Raw genomic sequence first — 7,092 nt, forward strand, 5'->3', positions numbered from 1 at the left:
CGGGGCTGGAACCGGTCACTGTGTTACAGCTCTGCTCTTTGTCTTTATTTTTAGGAAGTAAAGCCGGATAGCAGCAGTGAAGGCGAAGCATTGTGAAGGTGAGCCTCGGTTGGTGAAGAGAAGCAGTTGTTCTTGCTGGGGTCTCAGTTTCTGGTGCAACTTCCAGCATTCCTGCTTGTTTGTGTGTTCTAGGCTGCCTCCTGATGTTGTGCTGAGGCCCCCTCACTGACATGCCAAGAGACCCGGTTTGCTTCTCCGGTGAGCCCCAGCAAATGTTACCGGAGTCCGTGACGAAGCCTCGACCTCGTCCACGTGAAGGTGCGGTCCGGGTAGCCTTTAGCCACGGCCGAGGAGTCGCGGCAAGTCGGGGGCGTCGGGAGGAGCGGCGACGGCGCGCTCAACTTTTAGCGACGCCGCATCGCCTCCTCTCCGTTTATTCTAGGCGTGCCCCGCGACGACAGCGTCCGCCTCGAAGCGTGGCCGAAGCGTGCGGCCCGAGGACCCAGGCGTTCCTAAGAGACAGTGAGTAGGAGCATAGTTGGGTTTTGGTGAATATGCCACTAAGATTCTGCACTTATATTTGGTTTTCTTTATCATAGGTGATGATACTTGTCTGAGACAACAGCCCGGCGAGAGAAGAACTTCCCAGACGGCGAGGTGGCTTCGTTTGGCCCCCGACCGGCCTCTCGCCGTGACTCACGTCTTCAGCCACCCGAGAGATAAGCGGAGCCCGCAGAGGGGATCAAAGCAGGGCGGTGGGTCGGGACTCAGATCGGTTTGGGTTTTTGAGTGAGCTTTGGGGATGGGGAGGCTCTAGAAATGACCCCATAGGCCCCATTGAGGGAAAGCCTCACTTTGGCTCGCAGCGCTGAGGCGGGCAGGGCAGAGCAGTCCCAGGGTGTGTCGTCACATGTCTCTCGTGCCTTCCGTGTCTTCCGTGCATCTCGTGTAACATGTCTCTTGCCTTAGTCCTCCCAGGGGCTTTTGAGAAACCCCGGGGTCCTTCCGGTCATCTCCCATCTTTGCGTTCCTCGGCCCGGGGCCGACGCCGGCGAAGTTTCGATTCGGGAGCTCGGACAGGCGTCGGAATCGCATCTCTCTTCAGAAGCATCCGATCGGATGTCTTCTTAGGTCTTGTTCTCAGCTGTGTTGACAGCTGTGTGCAGTCATCTTTCTTTACAGTGGATAAGGACTTGTGCCGATTCAAAGGCAGGCAGAGGCTTCCAGCCACAGGATTCTCAGGCATCCGTGTCCGCGGTTCTCGGAATAAGTCGTTCCGTTAGCATATTTTTCCTCCGGGGTCATCCGAGCCCGGCGGGCTCGCCTTCGGTCCCCCCTCGGTCATCTCGTTCAGCATTCTCTCGGTCCTCGTGAGGACTTTCTCGTCTCAGAGAGTTTTCTCTCCCTGTCGTGTCCCCTCGTCTCACGTGTCACGGGTGTCTGGGGGTATTCGGTCCGGAACTGCTCTGCCCTGCCGCCCGGCCCCGTTGCAGGTATTCAAGGACAAGTCCCGGGCACTTGTAAGTGGAGACTCGTAATACGGGCTGTAGTTGGAGTCTAGGTAGTATTTTTATGTTGGCAGAAGGTGTCTGGAGCTGTGAAGTTACCCTGCAGCACTTTGACTTTTTTCCTAACTTTCTTTCAGATGCGGATGGATCGACCTCCCGGCAGAGCGCCTCGTCCCAGATGAGGGGATCCCCCCGAGAAGGTCGGTCACGGTTCTTCTTTTGCAGCGGGGCTGGAGCCAGTCACTGTGTTACAGCTCTGCTCTTTGTATTTTTTTTCAGGAAGTAAAGCCGGATAGCAGCAGCGAAGGCGAAGCATTGTGAAGGTGAGCCTCGGTCGGTGGAGAGAAGCAGTTGTTCTTGCTGGGGTCTCATTTTCTGCTATAACTTTAATCCCTTGTTTTTTTATGTTAGGTGGTCTACTTGCAAGATATCCCAGCCCAGGGTGCCAGAGGACAGGTGGGTGCAAGCTCTAAGTGTGTTTTGGTGTTTAAGTCCCTGGTTTGCTGATAATGTTTAGTTCTCTAAGATAGAATGAAAGAACCACATCACGAATCCCACCTTGTGGATCCTGACACGAATCGGTGTCACGGACAGGATTCTGAGAGACAGAAGGGGTTGCAGATTTGTTGTGCACTCGGTATCGGGGGAAAGACGTTTTGCCTCAGCCGCCCCTAGCCTGCCACGCCGGTGAGCAGTGTCTAGAAAGCAAGGGAGGCGATTCGAATTTCTCAAAAACTGCACACGCCTCGGTGCAAAGCACCCCACACTCATTTGAGGGTTCTGTCTTCAGAATTTTACAAGGGATATTTGAATGCAACAGTTTGGACTGACTGATTTTTCTGTTTAAAGTACTTGTTTGCTGATAATGTTTAGTTCTCTCAGATAGAATGAAAGAACCACATGACAAATCCCACCTTGTGGATCCTGACACGAATCGGTGTCACGGACAGGATTCTGAGAGACAGAAGGGGTTGCAGATTTGTCGTGCATTCGGTCTCGGGCAAAGACGTTTCGCCTCAGCCGCCCCTAGCCTGCCACACCGGTGAGCAGTGTCTAGAAAGCAAGGGAGGCGATTTGAATTTTTTAAAAACTGCACACGCCTAGATGCAAAGCACCCCACACTCGTTTGAGGGCTCTGTCTTCAGAATTTTACAAGGGATATCTGAGTTCAAGAGTTTGGACTGTCTGATTTTTCTGTTTAAAGTACTTGTTTGCTGATAATGTTTAGTTCTCTCAGATAGAATGAAAGAACCACATCACAAATCCCACCTCGTGGATCCCGACACGAATCGGTGTCATGGACAGGATTCTGAGAGACAGAAGGGGTCGCAGATTTGTTGTGCACTCGGTATCGGGGGAAAGACGTTTCGCCTCAGCCGCCCCTAGCCTGCCACGCCGGTGAGCAGTGTCTAGAAAGCAAGGGAGGCGATTTGAATTTTTTAAAAACTGCACACGCCTAGATGCAAAGCACCCCACACTCGTTTGAGGGCTCTGTCTTCAGAACTTTACAGGGGATCTTTGAGTACGAGAGGTGGGACTGAGTGGTTTTTCTTCTGTTTAAGTCCCTGGTTGGCTGACAAGCTTTCGTAGTCCAAGATGGAATAAAGGAACCGCATCAGGAATTCCACCTTGCGGATGGTGCCAGTCATATTTTCTGTTTTGTCCGAGGTTCCGTGCAGAGAGGCAGAGCCGAAGTTTGCGATCGGCCGCACCGAAGCCGGCGCGGGGGACGTCTCGACGTACGCATCCTATCGAGGATGGGTCTTGTCCTATTACGTTACAAAAGGTAAGCGTCACAGGTGGAAGTTGGGATCAGGGGAAAAGCATTTATAATCAGTGGAGCCAATTTAAAGTTAAGGTACAGGACAGGGCTGTAGTGGGGTGGGCCCCTCTGAAGCCAAGGGAGAGGGTTTCTTTTCGAGCTCCCCAGAGCTTTTGCCGGGCAGGGCAGTTCCAATCCATCCTCTCACGCTCTCGCGTTTCACGTCGTCGGCCATCTCAGCCTCTCGACGTCGTCGTGGATTTTTTCGTCCGAGGAACCGGCCTTCGCGTCCCCGCGGCTATCGCCACGTTCACCCGGCAGACATCGCCTGCGCTCGCCTCTGTAAAGTGCCTTGTGCTGTGCTCGCCTCTGTAAAAAGTGCCTTGTGCTGTGCTCGCCTCTGTAAAAAGTGCCTTGTGCTGTGCTCGCCTCTGTAAAAAGTGCCTTGTGCTGTGCTCGCCTCTGTAAACAGTGCCTTGTGCTGTGCTCGCCTCTGTAAAAAGTGCCTTGTGCTGTGCTCGCCTCTGTAAAAAGTGCCTTGTGCTGTGCTCGCCTCTGTAAAAAGTGCCTTGTGCTGTGCTCGCCTCTGTAAAAAGTGCCTTGTGCTGTGCTCGCCTCTGTAAAAAGTGCCTTGGCTTGGAGCTGCCCTGCCCTGGCACCTAGTTAGAGTTAGGTAGAACAGGTATAAAAGGTTATAGGTCCTGTTTTCTATGAGGTTTTTGTGTACAAAATGTGTGGGCCTAGAGGGGGGCTGAGTCCTAGCTACCATACAATCCCTCACTGACCACCTTGTGTTGTCTTGCAGGTCTCTGATGCCTATTTTCTGAGGATCTACCATTTGATGTTGAGAAGCAGCAGCGAGAAGATGTCTCGGGGTATTTTGTTCAGCACAGTGTTTCAAATAAGGGTTGCGGTCACTGTGTGAGTTAGAGTCTCCTGCTGTGTGTCAGGGCGTGTCTGTCTGTGAGAGTCGGTGGGTCTGGGTGTGCTTGTGTGTGTGCGTGTTGTGCGGTTCTAACCTTGTGTGTATTGCTTTTGCTTTTCAGGACTTTAAATTCACTTTTAAATTTAGAATAAAAAATCCCCAGCTGGGGGGGTTTTTTTTTTTTCCCTCCCAGCTGGGGTTTTTTTTCCTCGGTCCCGGCCGGTCTGCGAGGCGACAGTCATCGCCTAAGTTTGGGCACGGACCGGCCCCGGACCGGGGTTTTCGTCAGGCAGGCTGATTTTTGAGGCCCCTGGGAACTGTGTTCCCGTGGGGTAGGAGGGGTGTGTGTGTGTGTGTGTGTTGTGCGGTTCTAACCTTGTGTGTATTGCTTTTGCTTTTCAGGACTTTAAATTCACTTTTAAATTTAGAATAAAAAATCCCCAGCTGGGGGGGTTTTTTTTTTTTCCCTCCCAGCTGGGGTTTTTTTTCCTCGGTCCCGGCCGGTCTGCGAGGCGACAGTCATCGCCTAAGTTTGGGCACGGACCGGCCCCGGACCGGGGTTTTCGTCAGGCAGGGTGATTTCGAGGCCCCCGGGAACCGAGTTCCCGTGGGGTAGGAGGGGTGTGTGTTGTGGGGTTCTAACCTTGTGTGTATTGCTTTTCAGGACTTTAAATTCACTTTTAAATTTAGAATAAAAAATCCCCAGCTGGGGGGGTTTTTTTTTTTTCCCTCCCAGCTGGGGTTTTTTTTCCTCGGTCCCGGCCGGTCTGCGAGGCGACAGTCATCGCCTAAGTTCGGGCACAGACCGGCCCCGGACCGGGGTTTTCGTCAGGCAGGCCGATTTCGAGGCTCCCGGGAACCACGTTCCTGAGGACCGCCGACGGCAGGGTTATAACGGGGCGGTCGAGAGGACAGTGAAGGTGAGCATGTGTGTGAGCAGAAGCCGGCTTCTGTGGCGAATGAGTATTGTGTTTTCTGCGTGCTCCTTGTGGTTTGGGGGAGCAGTAATAATGAAACAGCATGTATTGTCCTTTTCAGAAATGGTTATATTACGTTAATATGTATTTGGCTTGTACTGTTCTGTATTTGCTGCTGTGTTTCTCTGTATTGCTCTGTATGTGAATTAGGAGTTTTTCAGCGTGTACAGCAATTGTATTGTATTGTAATGCATTTGTATCCAGTTTCTATGTGTTTTTCTGTACTGTAAATAAATTCATTCAATAAAGTTGCCTCACCCCTAATAAAGATGATCCCCCCCACCCCCTCCTCCCCAACCCCTGTGTCTTTGGTGTGGTGTAGTCATTATTTTCATTCTATTTCTTGCTTTTCTGTCTCTTTCTAACCTTATTTCTGTCTGTCACTTCCTCTATTTTTCTGTTTCTTTGCTCTCTGACTCCAACCCTTTATTTTCCCTCCAACTCTGTTTCCTTTCCTTCTAGCTCCGAGTTAGACAGACAGCAAATGGAGTCGATCCCTTTCCACTGTAACTCAGTTCCAGTGAACAGGAATCGTCTCTGTTTCCTTTCTCTCTACCTCTGAGTTAGACAGAAAAGAAATAGAGTTGGTTTCTCTCCACTCTCCATCTGTCTCTTTTCTCTCCAACTCTGTTTCTTTTCCCTCTAGCTCCGAGTTGGATAGACAGCAAATGGAGTCGATTCCTTTCCCCTGTAACTCTGAGTTACAGGGACCAGGCCTCGCCTCTGTTTCCTTTCTCTCTACCTCTGAGTTAGAACAGAAAAGAAGTAGAGCTGTTTTCTTTTCACTCCAACTTTGTCTTCTTTCCCTCTAGTTCCGAGTTAGACAGAAAGCAAATGGAGTTGATTTCTTTCCACTGTAACTCAGAGTTACAGTGAACAGGAATTGTCTCTGTTTTGTTTCTCTCTGCCTCTGAGTTAGACAGAAACAAAACAGAGTTGGTTTCTTTCTCCTGTCCCTCTCTTCTTCTTCTTCTCCCTTCAACTCTGTTTCCTTTCTCTCTTCCTCAGAGGGAAAGGAAATAGAGTTTTTATTTTGTTCCATTCTCCCTCTCTTTGTTTTCCTTCTACCTCTGTTTCTATTTCCTTTCCCTGTTTCTTTGCACTGTCCCTCTCTTTCTTTTCACTCTAAGTCTCTTTCCCTTTTCTCTGTCACTCAGAGTTGGACTTTATTTCTTTTCCTTCTCTATTTCCTTTCTCTCTAACTCTGAGTTACAGAGAAAAGAACTTTTCTTTTCTCTCAAGTTTGAGTTCATCATTTCTTTTCACTCCAACTTAAAGTTTGAGTGAAAAGAAATGATCAACTCAAACTCCTTTCTCCTCTAACTTTGTGTTTTGCTTTCTAGCTTTAATCTTTAAAAAAAGCAGCACTAGAACCTTTCATGCTCCCGGGGAGTAAATAAACAAAATAAATCTTGATTATAAATAGATACCATTTACTCCCCGGGAGCACGAAACCTTCTACTGCTGCACCAGACTTATAGTTTTTATTCTTTTTCTTTATAGTATATATACTATATAGGGGGTCCCCACCCATACACACCCACACTATACCCACCCCCTAGCCGGCTCACACCACCACTGCCTCCTACCAGCAGGTAACCACCACTGACCCATCCCAAAACACCCACTCCCCAATCACCCACCCCACCCCTGCACCCCCCCAGCCCCAAGCACCCACCCCACCCCTGCACCCCCCCAGCCCCAAGCACCCACCCCACCCCTGCACCCCCCCAGCCCCAAGCACCCACCCCGCCCCTGCACCCCCCCAAAGCCAAGCACCCCCACCTAGACACCAGCTCTCCCGTCTCACACAGCCCCCGCCCAACACACAACAAAACCAAGCACTTCCCCCTATTCAGCAGCCACGCCAGAAAAAAGCCCTACACTGAACACCAAACAAATCACCCCACCCCAAACCAC

General features: G+C 50.7%; 1 long non-coding RNA gene across 1 annotated transcript; it reads left to right on the plus strand.

The window, feature by feature from the left end:
• LOC131577485 (uncharacterized) lies at positions 1–4,963 on the plus strand. Its single transcript, XR_009277218.1, has 4 exons — positions 1–98; positions 1,920–1,964; positions 3,177–3,294; positions 4,076–4,963. It is a non-coding gene; the product is annotated as an uncharacterized LOC131577485 (long non-coding RNA).
• Positions 4,964–7,092: the final 2,129 nt, after the last annotated feature.

Source organism: Poecile atricapillus, chromosome 3, assembly GCF_030490865.1.
Source record: "Poecile atricapillus isolate bPoeAtr1 chromosome 3, bPoeAtr1.hap1, whole genome shotgun sequence".
Classification (NCBI taxonomy): domain Eukaryota; kingdom Metazoa; phylum Chordata; class Aves; order Passeriformes; family Paridae; genus Poecile; species Poecile atricapillus.